Source organism: Bombus vancouverensis, chromosome 12 (genome assembly GCF_051014615.1).
Source record: "Bombus vancouverensis nearcticus chromosome 12, iyBomVanc1_principal, whole genome shotgun sequence".
NCBI lineage: Eukaryota > Metazoa > Arthropoda > Insecta > Hymenoptera > Apidae > Bombus > Bombus vancouverensis.
Genome location: NC_134922.1, coordinates 2,656,040 through 2,670,184, shown reverse-complemented (window position 1 = coordinate 2,670,184; position 14,145 = coordinate 2,656,040). Strand labels below are relative to the sequence as shown.

General features: G+C 36.3%; 1 protein-coding gene and 1 pseudogene across 2 annotated transcripts in view; one reads left to right on the top strand and one right to left on the bottom strand.

Moving 5' to 3' along the window:
- LOC117164964 (membralin) overlaps positions 1–14,145 on the top strand; it is a 161,625-nt gene that overhangs the window by 126,539 nt on the left and 20,941 nt on the right. The window lies entirely within an intron of this gene.
- On the bottom strand, positions 1,006–9,461 carry LOC117165010 (uncharacterized; annotated as a pseudogene).

Sequence of the window (14,145 nt, the reverse complement as noted above, 5' to 3'; positions counted from 1 at the left end):
AGATCTTCTCGCTCGGGTTAATTTTAAGAATGGATGAAAATAGAGAATTTGCATTTCCAGAGACACTTCATATCAATTACTATTTTGATAAATTTTAACGCGAGGAAGAGAAATTTTAACATAATTATAAATGTTAATAACATTGTCTTTGTATTAGAAGTTTCTTCGTACCGATCTGATAGAGGCATCAGGCCCTTATCTGTTCATGTTTTTACTATCGGTTTCTCTTGACATTATAAATACCATTGTTTGAAATCGTAATTGGATTTACAATTTCGCTATATCATGTCACGTACATGTATACTCGATTATGTGCTCGATTATGTAAGAGGAAAACGTGTCACTGGATCTTTAAACATGAAAATAGTTATTTAAATTATTGATTATGTATAAAAAAACAATAGTTGACAGACTAGATGCAGACAACTGCGTGTTATTACACTTCTTTTTCGTGCGACAAACAGTTGGCGAGAAAAAATGAAAAAGGGGTCTGTAAAAAGGTTCTTTTACATTTTGAATCATTTTTTATCAACAAAGACTTAAAAAAAGTGTCTATTTTTATTTCCGAACTGAAACACTTGTTACGATTTGGTCTTGATCTTCGGTATTCGTAGCCGTTATATGTTACTCTAGATGTCGAATCTTAGAATTCTCGAATTATATTTAAATGAAAACGGTAGTTGCTGTCACCAGAAGTGGTTATTAACTATTTCGATTAATTCGACTCCCATTCGCTAATTTTGAAACAAGGCAAACGACTGAATGAAATGATTCCAAAAACTTGTCGCACCCTTCTAGAGCGCGTCACTATTTTGAATTTCTAAACTGTTGTATCGTTCATATTTTAATTCGTTAATATAACCGTATGAATAGCGTTAACTAGCGTATCAATACGACTGGTAAATAAACTTTCACATTTCGGCTTTCTCGCTATGTGCAGGAGTACTAGCACGAGAAGGATTAAAGTCTCCTTGGAATAAATAAATATTTTCAATATCTTCTTGATTGATGAAAATAATAGTCAATGAATAGTTTTATTGAAATTGTATATGTAGTACAAGTCCGAAATCGAAGAAGAAAATGTTACAATGTTTAGCTTCTCACCTTGCTTATATGTATAGTCGATCGCACTCCTGGAATATCGTACTGAGTCAATATAGTTATTGGAAGACTGACTGTATGAATGGTTAACGATTAATAAAATGCTCGGTTCTACTTCTTGACGTTACTTAAAGATTGGATTAGAACAATTCTCTGCTTCGTAAAGACTACTGTTCTTCTGAACTTGATCTTAACTCTCGATAAATTTTTAACTGATTCTTGACAAAATTTTAACTACTTGGACTGAACTCTATAACTGAACTGAATAACTGAAGTCAATAACTGAACTGAACTGACTGAACCCTTGAAAAATTTTTAACTGAACTGCGCTTTGACAAAATTTCAACTGAACTGCTTCTCTACAAATTTTTACTGAACTACGTTACGGACTTTAACTGGACTGCTTATTTCTAAGTGGTTACCCTTATTTATACTAAGACTATCATGGCCAATTGTCACGTGATGGATTATTCTATGATAGCGCGGAGTTTTGGTACGTGATTACTTTTGCGGACGCTGCAATCTTCAGTTCTGCTGGTGTCTTTCGAGAAGTGTTAGGGTTTCAGCTTATGTGGGTTTCGTGGAAGTATTGCTGCTGCATTCTTCTTGCAGTATCAGTTTCTGCTCATGATACATCGTATTCTGCTCAACACGTGGTTACCTTGCTGATGCCAGTACTTCAGCCTTTGGCGCGTGTCACTTGTTTGTCACTGTAGCTGCTGTATGAGAAGACTGTAGCATCTTAACTTCCATTACTTGCTTATTGTACTGTGTATTGTATTCAGGAGAGCGCGTGCAAGGCGGTACGTGTCAGTGGATGTCTCATTCTTCCTTGTTTCTATTTCGATATTCTTAGATTTTAATTTTGTTCAATAATAATGTAAAGTATTTATACGCGTATTTCCTTTCCTTTCAGTTTTGTGTTCTTAATTCCATTTGCCTAGAGTTGTGGCCCGCGATATTCGCGAGTTATGACGTATCCCTTTCACGTTTCCCTTTGATATAATCAATAACTTAGATGACAACCGAATGAATTCGACTTTATTTGCGCCCAAATAATTATTTTAATGTTTGAGGGCCCAGAGGCGCGTTTCCCTTTTATATAATCGAGTTTAAAGTGTGCACAGATTATTTTTTTATTGATTGGAACTATCGTGGATGGTATTGTAACAGAAATCTTGAAACAAAATTTTATCAAGAATGAAGAAGAGCTAACCTAGATTGTACATGTACATATGTACGTACTATTAGAGCAGTAATCAATCTAATGTTATTGTATTTTATATATTTTTTCCTATCTAGTATTGCCTAGTCAATCTCAATTTAAATTATGCGTACTTGTACGAAATTAACCGGAGTAATGTATTTTACGCTGAAATTTACAACAAAAGAATTACGATAAAATATTTTGTTTTGAGCAAAAAAATATTTATCTTTGTACAGAACATTAAATGAACTATAAATTGTTTCTGAAAATATAAAATAAAAAGCCAAGTATTTCTGATCGATTAGATCCATCATACTATTCATTTAGCTATACTCGTGATTAGTCATTTCTTTTATTTAATCTTTAGACACCAGAGATGAACAATAACAAAACCGAAAGGTCTAGGCTCGACGATTAATCCACAATAGCTTTATTTCATTAATTGGAATCCAAGAACTTCTTTTATCCAATAATTGAGACACATGCATCCTTGAATTTAGTTTACTCTATTTTTATGCTAAACGAATTTTCCTAATTTAATATTTAAATTATGTTACAAAATAGTCGATATAAAATAAAACATTTTTTACCAAACTCTGACAAAGAAATAATGTTTAGTAAATTGTACATTACATGACATTAATTGTTCGATACATGAGCAAAAACGTATAATCAACCAAGCCACGAATTATGTAGGAAATTTCATACTTAAGTAAAGCAAGTAGCACTCTTCAATCAGTATCGAGATTAATTGAGAAAAACCATACAAAGCAGGATACAAAGAAGGATTTCAACGTATCGTGTTAAAGATCGCTCATTCCTAAATTCAGTTCCTATAAATTCCATTGATCATACGCACTTTGTCGTTCCATTAGTTTGAAATGTGCAGTAAGAATTTTCTCCGGGCTCAACATTCAGCCAAAATCCATTCTTAGCATAGGCGGTTATCACACCTTCCTCATATTGCAACGGAAGCAACATCTTCGATCCAATCTTGACATTGCACTTGGCGAGAATGTGACACAGCAATACCTTTATCTCTGTTAACGGGAACCGATTGCCGATACAGATTCTGGAACCGAGATCAAACGGCATAAACGCCCCCGAATTTATGATCTTCTTTCTGATAGATTCTCGAGGAATCTATTCGGATCGAATTTCTGCGGATTTTCGTAGTGCTTGGGATCGTGATGAATCGCGTCAACAGGTATCCAGATGTTCATTCCTGCTTTTACGGTGAAAGGTTTTTCACCAGGTAAGGCTGATGGCAGCTCGAAATCTTTCACACATAGTCTATCCAAGAATACGGTAATTGGTTGCAATCTCATCGCTTCGTTGATCATGGCATCGTAAGTCAATTGTCCGTTATTATTTTCCAATGTTTCGTCGATTTCCTCCTGTTTCAAAATCTCTGGATTTTCGGCTAGAAAGTAGAACAGAAAGCTCGTCTGCGTTGCAACGGAATAAGTTCCACCAAAGAATAAGCTAAAAGCGTGATTAACCGTGTTTTTCATGCTCATACCTTTTCCTGGATCTTTCTTATCAGTCACATCCATGAATAACTGTAGAATGTCTGACCGACAAGTTTCCGTTTCCGCGTTTCCGCTCCTCAACCGTGTTGATAACTTGTTAGGTGAAAAATTTTGCTATATGCTTCTCCAGAAATCGAAGGTGGAGAAGCTTAGTCAGGCAGGGTAGGTTCCTTTGCGTTAGCATTCTCATAGCTTTCCTCAATGTTGTAAACTTCCGACGGTGTGGACAGATACGCCGTAGACGCAGGTAGCGATTACGTCGTTAGTATATTTAGTCAACAGATGCTCCATTTCTATTTCACCCTCGTCTTCTGTCAGTTTCGACAAGTACATAGTCCGCGTATCTGATCGCACATCCAGATATTAGATTAAATATGTCCTTAATCTTATTGGAAGTAAACGTTGGCGACAACATGCTTCTCTGCTCTTTCCATTGCTCGCCGTTCATAGAAAATAGCATTTCGGCAAAGATAGGATTCTTATCGACGAAGTTACGATGATTGGTAAAGTGATCGAAATTCTTCATGGTGATGGACTTGATCAAATCGAGGTTACGAAGTACTATGATAGGCGTGAGTGACTCGTATATGCCGACGTATTTCGCTTCGGGATGAAGTTGGTAGGTTTCCAAAATGGTGTCTTGCAAGGTGGTCCGTCTGGCGCAAAAGTATCCCATATTTGCAAACAATGGCAACGGTGAAATGTGTAGGATTCCATGTGTTACGTCCGGTGACTCTTTACGTTCGAGGCAGCCAGCAGCTGTGCACATAGAATTAAACGGATCGCAATAATCAATAATAAGTCAAGAGATTCCTTATTGCGTCATCAGGTAAAAATTGGGGAAACGTGGGTTTTCCCATGGTTCCAAGGATTCCATCCTCACGCGAGCAGTGGTGGGGCGATCACCACCGAGTAAAAGTTTCCCTTTGCAACAGCATCGTCACCGGACTTCACTGGTTCATCATCTTTATAACAGTCAACATCTCTTTACCGGATTTCCGTCAATCCTTTAATCATTGACCTACTTAACTTATACCTTACACACCAACGTAACTATCTTTTCTACAAAGTTGTTGGAGATATATACTATCTTTGAACTGTTAATCAAGCATTATACTCATTAAGCTACCTCTATTATCCTAATCGAAATAGGGGGTCGATCAGTTCGTGGTGTCGATTGTCTAAACTCCCGTTGATGCGCTTCCTCGCGATCGCGTCTCTCCGTCAACAGTCGAAAAAACACCATGCTTCTTAAATAAATTATGATTTTTCGTGGCGAAATAGTGGGTAGCGACAGGTATCGCTACCAAAGACAGACCAAAGGACAAATACTCCATTCTGAATATTAAATTAAAGCCATTGTTGGAATTTTCACTTTCGACACGATATCTTGCACAGCGTCCGCTTAGTAAGATGACTGATTGTCCAACGATTTATCGCGTAGCTTTATAAGTACATACATATAGAAGGGAACGTGTCTGTGTCCCGATATGCAGGGGCATTTCAAGCATGTTCTATTCCCTAACTTTTAAACGTTACTTCTTAAACCAAGCGTGACTCGGCAAAAACTAGGCTACCACTCCATGTTTCCTTATAGTTATTTCAACTGATACTCATTTTTGTTTTGTTATGTCGACCGATTGATAATTTGGTTAACTTATCTGATTGCCTTTAGATCAATTCTCGGACGATACTGCACGCCATTTGCCGTCTTATCTGAAATAACGATATTTCATAATGCAAACATAGTAATCAGAGACTACTTAATGTGGCCTTACATTTTCATACGAATTAATTAAATGTTAGCGAATCGATTAATTATAAAGTTAGAATCTAAACAAAATCATCGTTCACGGGCGACATCATTCTGTCGACGAAACATTGACATAAATTCCTATGTGAATAATTGGAATAGATTGAGGCAGAGCAAAGATCGAGTCGGGAATGTAAAAATTCAAATCTTTTATAACAGATGTGAGATGTTCGGTACACCGATAGATTATATGGACGGATAAACGGATAACCTACTCGGAAAAAGGTGTTAGTTCTAATGACTAAACGGAACTAATCGATAAGATTATTCGATAAGATATTTCAATATCATAGGAATATTTTCATACAATTGTTCGATGATGTCATACAGCATGAAAGAAGCATAAAACATATAAACAAAACAGCCGTCCGTCCTTAATCGTTGTTAACGCGTGAGTCTTACGTACCTACTGACATAGATACATAAATAAGCATTCCTTATCAGATTAAATTCGTTGTTAATAGTTGGACACTACCATTCCATTACCGTGAACTGTTAATTCCGAATCAAAAATTTCGATCGATTTTTGTTATGAAAATAATTGCTGTCCATTCGTTATTCCATTAATTAAAATGTCGCACATGTTGCACCGTGATTCGCAAAGAAACTAATTCTTTGTTTAACCAATTTTAGGTAATAAATTAGTATACGGAATAATTCATCTAACACGACCGTTTTAAGTTATTTATATGTCGTTACTTATACGAAACATCAACCTTAAGTCTTTCTTTGATGGAATTTTTTGGAATCCGCATGTAACAGATAAAGATAAAGAAAGGTATACATGCTTAATTCCGTTTTTGATTCAAATATAAGAAACTTTGTAAAGTATGCCTGTTGTGGTATTCTATAGAAAAAAATGAAACTTCCTTTTTTGTAAAATGAAGTATATACAAACATGGTAATATCAACCTTTCCGGTATCGTTTCTAAAGTTTTAATTTAAAAAAGTTAAACGCAACTCTATGCGACTATATTAGGATGCAGAAATATTATCATGATAATGACGAGCTGTAAATGTTCCGCTTAATTTAGAAGTAACTACATGATTTTGTTTGTCGCCTGACGTAGCGTTGTAGGTATTTACTAATGGATAGATTTATCGTTCAGATAGAAATTGCGTTGAATACAACCTAATATTTACTACAGAATGATGCAGCGCTTTCGGTGTTACGTGCCAAAGTTATCGCTGATGAGAAACAGATACGGGAAACGATAGTTTGTCAATTTTTTTAACCGTTTAATAATAATGAAGTAAATAATAATAATAACAACAAATTTTATTAACGGGAAAACACCTTTCTAATGTAGCGAAATATTAGAAGCATAACGAGTTAAACAATCAAATTTTTATACATAAGTTTAACAACATAAGTTTCATAAAATACAATATGACAATCAATATACAATATCTACTATCAGTGTCGCACAAAGATAGAAGATATTGCATTATTTCACAAACGGATTTTTCTTACACTTTGATGGCGAATCATAAAGGAAGTCGAGTTGGTCGATGTATTTATTAATTCTGTAGATTCTGTTGATGATATCGTTACCGAATGTCGATTGGCGATTAGGCGTATGAAATAATATCGAATGCTGAAGACATAGGAGGGAATGTTAAAGTTAATACGTATTGTAAGATCAGGACAGTTAATTCTGTTGTTCCAAATATTGCGTAATAATGATAATTCGTTAACAGTCCTACGCTGCTCTACTTACAATATATTCAATTGAGACAATAATCGCTGAATTATCATGATCGTTATATGGCATCAGGTCGCCCCTCTTATACGCAAGGAACCTGAGAAAATGATGTTGGATATTTTCCGGAAGTTAACAGGATTTCTCAGTGCTTGGCGTCCATATTGCCGGCGCGTATTCGAGATGAGATAGCACCAGAGTAACGTACGATACTACAAGTGTAATTACGTGTAACAAGTGTAATTTAATACGTTCTTGCGTTTTACAGTATGAGATTATCTCGAGTAATTGATTTTTCAAACTCTGACATGTGAACTATATTTCGCAAGCTGTACATTACATGATATTAATCGTTTAATGATGTGAACGTATGATAAACGTATCATTTTAAAGGTTTACAATTTTCTACACAAGGAAATTAAAGGTTATTTTACTTCATATTCCATTTGTACAAATTCCATTGGCAGCTCCGTTAACCTGGGCAAAGCGATAAGAACTTTTCCTTGGCTCAATGATCAACCAGAATCCATTTTTCGCAGTGGCGCTTATCACACCTTTCTCGAATTCTAACGGAGTTGTCGTTTTCGGTCCGATCTTGACATTGCACTTGGCAAGAAGGTGACATAGCAATACCTTCATCTCTGTGAGTGCAAACCGGTTTCCGATGCACATTCTGGGCCCAAGGCCAAATGGCATATACGTGTCCGAGTTCATAATCTTCTTACCATTTTTAAAAAATCTGTCTGGATCGAAATTCAAAGAATTTTCGTAGTACTTAGGATCGTGATGAATCGCTTTCACAGGAATCCAAACGTTCATTCCTTTCTTGATCGTGAAAGGTTTGTCACCGGGTAACGCAGGTGGCAGTTCGAAATCTTCAGCACATAGTCTGTCCATGAATATAGCTATCGGATGCAGTCGCAAAGATTCATTCATCACGGCATCTAGATACTTCATCTCGTTTAGAGCATCGTAGGTTAATTGGCCGTTGTTGTTTTCCAATGCTTCGTCGATTTCTTGCTGTAATCTTTCTTGAACATCTGGATTCTCGGCTAACAGGTGCGTCGCTATGCAAATTTGCGCGGAGACGGTTTCAAACCCGCCGAAAAAGAAGCTGAAAGCGTGAGAGGCCATACTTTCTACGCTCATACCTTTTCCTAGCTCCTTCTTCTTGTTAGTCTCTAGCAATAGCTGTATGACGTCCGATCTATAAGCGCCAGTCTTTTCTCTAGCTTCGACCGTGTCTGTCACGATATCAGAGAAAAATTTCGCAATATAGCTTTCTACGTATTTAAATTGCAACAGTTTCGCTAACCAAGGGGCGTTTTTGTGCATCAGCATTGTTAAAGATTTTTTGAAAGTTACTAAGGTTGTACCTATTTTACCGTATACGTAAAACACGTTATTTGGATCTTTTATTGTGTCCACGGAGACACCGTACACGCAGGTAGCGATCACGTCGTTTGTATATTTACTCAGAAGGCTCTTCATCTCCATTTCACGCTCGTTCTCCGGCAGTTTCGTTAAATGGTTCACGAATTTGACCGCGCAATCGGTCATCAGTTTGTACATGCCTTTTATCTTGCTAGAAGTAAACGTGGGAGACAACATATTTCTATGCTCCTTCCATTGGTCACCTTTCAGAGAAAATAACATTCCTCCTAACAAAGGGTCCACTTCCTCGTACACTAACGGACGATGGTCCGGAAATTGTTCGACGTTCTTGATAGTGACAGCTTTAATCAGTTCCGGATCCCGGAGCATTAGAACAGGCGTCAGAAATTCGTAGAAGCCAACATATTTCGCTTCAGGATGTAATTGATAAATTTTGAGAATAAAATCGTACATGGTGCACTGTCGTCTAAGGAAGGGACCCATATTTCCAAACAGTGGCGTTGGTGGAATATGCAGAATTCCATGCTTCTTGAATAAATTATGATTTCTCGTGGTAAAATAGTAAATAACGACGAGTACTGCTGCCAGTATGGACAAAGCGATCGGTAGATACTCCATGGTAAAGTAGTCGGTGTAGGCGCCAGAGTTTAGCGATAACACGATGTGCGCTGTGTTCTCTGACCAAGAAGACTAAGAGTCGGCCTATGCGTAGAGTTCCTATGTAGGGGAATTCGTGTCTGCATATCAGGATTCAGGAGCGTCTCGACGTTGTGAAACTCCCTTGCGTTTGATTTCATCGCTTTCCTTCCACTTTCATCAGTTTTACCGGTTTTATCAGTTGGATAATTAGTTTAACATGTTCGGCATAGATTGCAATTAATGATTACATATTTGGAAAAAGATGGATCGATGGAATTTAGGCCGTGAAATTTTAATTAAACATACCCGGAGCATAGCTTTCAAGGAAAAGAAATCGGTCGTTCTGAAATTTTTAATAACCAATCTTCGATATAATATTCGTTAATAAGTACTTGCGATCATCTTCTGTCCGTCTGACAATACATTTATTTTGTAGTTGTAGAGCTAATTGGTTTTTGTTATTAAAATACTTTTCCCATTGAAGTTTTCAAACAGTCAAGTATACAAATAAAAATAAATGTTTGCGAGCCGATTATGGGGGGGGGGGGGGTTGCAGAGCGGTTTTTTGCACAAGGAAAATATTCAATACTTTGACCTTATGACATGTTATGATCTTGACGAAGTCGGTGAGATTGGTTATTCTAAATAACCACAATCATTCGCGTAGTTCGCTTATCGTTGTCTGACGCTGAGGAAGATAATACGTATACAATTTTTCTTGATAAATAATTCCACTGATTGTGATGCAACATAAATTGCTTCGTGATTCTAAAAGAAACTGATTTATTTACTTAACGAATTAATGAAGATAATTCGTCCAATTGCAGCACTTTAAAGTATTTGTTAATTGTTTCTTATACATATGAAACATTACTTCGGAAGGAAATTGTACGAAAAAACACCCTACACGATATAACAATTCGTTGTTTACTATTTTGTTTGTTTACCGGCTCACGGAGATTATCTCGTGTTTTTAATTGAATATGTTATATTAGACTTGCCAGTGCAATTTCCGCTGTGTAATTGTTATGGTACACGGGGTCTAGAATCGAAAATTTTCTTGTGTTCTGGTTACTGTATTATGTTATGTGACTATTTCTACGAACGCTTTTTTCGTATAAAAGACAATTTAGAACAATTTAGACAATTTACGACAATTTACGGTGTAATTTAAGACGATAAAGCAAATCTTGTTATATAACGAACATTCTGAAATATCGTCACGAAATGATAGTCGATGCAGTCTAGTACTAGTTTGGTTATTTCGATATCACAGAAAAATTAATTTTTTTACGTTTTCAGATAACATTATTCAAATATATATTTCGTAAATGTAATGTAAGAAGTTATGTAACGTAAAGATTACAGAAGACCATGTAAATGTTATTATGCTATTTTACACTACATTGAAAGAAATTTTACTTCATGCTCGGAGCGCATAAAGCAATATGTATTCAATTTTGTATAAATCGATCATCTACCATATATTTCGTTTCAACGCGCATGCCAAGTATCCTTACGTATTTCGTTGTATTATTATTTTTAATATTCTTCGTATTTCTTTTTATTCTTACTTCGGTAACGATATATCTCAAATATTTTTCTTTTAAATGTTAACCGATTCGATTCATTACCGAACCTTTTGTCGAAAATTATAATATTCGAATAATCCAATTTGTAGAGAAATAACAATTGTTAACGATAGTTTCGATCATTGGACGAATAGGACCGCTACAATGTGTCTATATTTTAATGGTTTTCGATTTCCTTTTTTCCTTGAGTCGATCGTCGAAATTAGCCAACAGTGAATTGCGCTCGAAGTAGACGGCCGCGGGTTATTTGGATGTCTCTCTTGAGCGGCACGGAACGTCGCGTCGCCTCAGATCCAGGATATTGCGAACGATGGGATCAACGTACGGAAACAAAGCCGGCCACTTAGCGGCAAATTAGCGATAGCTCCGGACGCCACTGTCGCTCTTCATTACACCAGCACCCTTGCACACCCTTGGCATCCAGCGCCGACCGAGCATCTCGAGCATCTCCCCCTATACTTCCAGCGCTAACCCTCTTAACATCCTGCAGACAATGCAACCGCCTATCTTCCTCACTACATCTCGACCAATTAAATCTCCGCTATGACGAAAAATCCGTCTCCAATCACCGGTAATCGCTTAATTATTCCATGCCTCGACTACTCATTCTCTTCCTCCTGTTTCTCCTCCTTTTTCTTCTTTTCTCCTTCTTCCTCTACATTTTTCCTTTCTTAAATATATTCCGTATGTGGCGAAAGAACATTTCCAACATTATCTTAAACAAAACATATACCGTATGAGGTATGCGAATGAATAGGTTTGCGCCGCATACGAACTACGATATACTTTTTCAACTCGGTGAAGGATCTGAAACGTTCAAACGGACATTTCATACGTCAGAAATAATTGGTACTTGATAAATTGGTACTTGAAAAAGAAAACTTTGGAGTATCTTAAACAAGTTACTAGATGATCATAGAAAACGGAACGAAGTCATGGTCGCGATCGGCGTCGCGTATTTTGCATCGATATCTCTGCGATTTATTTCCAATTTCCGAGAGCTTGCACCGCCATGGCTTTCCTGCCCGCGGAAATTGAAGGAAACCGAAGAAGAAAAAGGGCGGAGGGTTTCGTGCTCGAAGCGTACCACTCCTACCCGAAAGTGGGATGACGGCTGGCCAGAAGGCTGGTAAAGAGTAGGGAGACTCGTGTATCAGACTCCATTGTTAAAGCTTGTTGAGAATATGCCAATAGTCTGGAATTCAATTTGACTTGCGAATCACGAACACCGTTTAATATACAGCAGACAAGGAGGTGGCGGAAACCGTATGGCTGCTTGTTTGGTAGATGACAAACCGGGCAAAACACAAACAGATGCATGAAGGAAGTTGCTTGCACGCGGAATGCTAATTCGATATTAATCTCAATGATAGCCTCATGAATACTCGGCCAAGGTGAACTTGATAATTTTAATTGATTTGTCGCGTTGTTTACCTGCTCTTTCAGAATATTTAGAATTTCGAACTTTTTCATTTAACAAAACTGCTATTGATATTCTCGGTAGTATTTCACATACGAGTTGAAACTTTCAAATTCCACTCGTTAGAAAATCATCGATTATCACGAATATACTTAATGCGATATCATACTTTTATCTCTGTTTTACGATGTAATACCTTTATAAAGTTCGTCGTTAATAGAGGATATCTTTTGAAATGGCGAAGATTCTTCGGGTAGGAAAGTAAAGTACAATTACCCTCATCGTAGGTGTTATTATGATTTTTATAATTTTATTCTTTAAATATATTCTTTAAAAAATGTAGAATTCCAACAACAACAAATTCAATTCAAGATTACGCGTAACGAATTTGTGCAATGGTTACTACTGGAATGGTTATTGTTGGAATAAGAATCTGATGTTTTTCTAAGAGAATTTATCTTCTATTTTTATTCACTCCTTGTCGTAATTAGATTAGAATAGATTTTCATGCAGACTGCATCGAATTACTGGCATTAGCATCGTCTTTAAAGAAGCATTGCGCGTTTTCTAATGGACAGCGTAGCGATTATGTAATCGAACTAACTGATGAAACGTCTTTCAGATTTTATGCAAGAAATTAAAAGGTAAAAGGAATCTATTATTGAATAACTTGTAAGTAGTACGTGTCTGTGCATCGTATCGACAAATAACGAATACTAAAGCCGTGTAATTTATTCGGTACGATGCATCTTCCAGGCGAAGGAAAAATAGCTATGTACATACTTATTATTAGCTGAATCGAGTCGATCATCGAGAAAAAACTCTTGCGGAGATGAAAGGACTCGCGATATTTCTGATATTTTTTTCTTATATAAATCTAAATTTACTATTAATTTCAATAAAATCTTCATAATCTAGGACGTCTGGGATAAATATAGAAAGAAGTAAGTGTTTATATCAAGAAATTAATAATATCTCGTAAATAATATCATTAATTATTTTGATGATTAAAAAATTATGTAACCGACTAACGTCTTTCATTTCTATCGAATAATATTATTAGGAGGAAAACGTTATTAAAAAAGCTAGTCGATATACGAAGACGAAGGAGAAATTAGCGCACGCGAACGAAAGAGGTACGATGCGACAAAGTCGGGTTCGTTCAAATTTGTTCCTACTCCGATGCCGTCATTAGTTGAGCTGAAGCGAAACATCCCTCGGGGAAATATACCTTAATAATAACTTAAGAGCGATCCTCTTTCTTCCTCTCTTCTTTCCCCCTTCTTCCAGTTTCTCTTTTTAACGTTTATCCCAACTAGCTTCTCACCTTTCGTTTCTTTCGTCTGCTAGTAAGTGCCTTCTCCATTTTCTTCCTTTTTTTATTAAATTCTTTCTCAACTTTCGACGGCTGTAACGTATTATTTACATTTCCGATAATTTTTACGGTATACGGTAATTTATGATGTAACACGATATATTAATTTTGTGGAAAATATGTGAGACGTAGTAAACGATAAGTTGATATTTCTTTCCCTTTCTGAACAAAATTCACCGTGCAGTTTTTTCCCTTGGAATGATAATAAGATGATCGGCCTTGTCGCAGAAAGTGGAGCAGTTACGCAATTACGTAGCTAAGCATTCGAGAGCAAGTTAGAAATACAATATATATAATAATATTTTATGGAAATATTAATTAAGTGCAACGCGTGAGTTGATTATTAATTTAGTTTTATTTTAATTTTT